This window comes from Penaeus monodon, chromosome 27 (assembly GCF_015228065.2).
Source record: "Penaeus monodon isolate SGIC_2016 chromosome 27, NSTDA_Pmon_1, whole genome shotgun sequence".
Taxonomy (NCBI): Eukaryota; Metazoa; Arthropoda; class Malacostraca; order Decapoda; family Penaeidae; genus Penaeus; species Penaeus monodon.
The window spans coordinates 18,339,812-18,340,517 of NC_051412.1; positions in this window are offsets into that span (position 1 = coordinate 18,339,812).

The following is a 706-nucleotide window of genomic DNA, read 5'->3' on the forward strand; positions in this document are numbered from 1 at the left end:
ATATTTCCAGAGCAGGGGCCATATCTGTATATACCAGTCTATGCTTGTCGAGCCATTCAGGCAAAACACGCAGGCACCGAGCAAACCCGCTTCCAGGCATAAAGGCCAGCACGCATGCAAGGACCGACACAAGGACACAGCCACGGACACAGGCGCTCGCGGACGCTGACGCAGCACCGCCAGACACTGCCAACGCCGCCACAACAGCAGCAGCGCCGCGACAGCCTGACACCAGCGGCGCAATCCGTAATGGAGAGGTTTGCAGCCGCGAGGACTCGCCGTGCCGCAGTGGGGCGAGGGCCCGGCGGTCATTAGAGAAATGACTCGTGTGGTCGTGTGACTCCGGCGACTCGTGTGACTCGGCGACTCGTGTTACTCGGCGACTTGGCGATTCGAAGGGGTATGAGCGAGGAATGAAACAGCGGATGTGTGGCCAGTATGAGGAACTTAGCAGGGAGGACACGTTCGTGGAGGGCAGCGTGCGTCGGGGCGGGGCTCAGGGTCATGAAGAATGCATGACGAAAACAAATGGGCTCACGTTCTGTGTGAATGGACAGTGAGACATGAGACAGGCAGGGGAATATGGGCTCGAGGAAAAAGCTTGGCTAAAAAGAGCCAAAACACAGAGACAATGACGGCCCACGCAGACTACCATGAAAGCCAATAAGCAAGAAATACACATATTTATAAAGAAAAAATGATACCT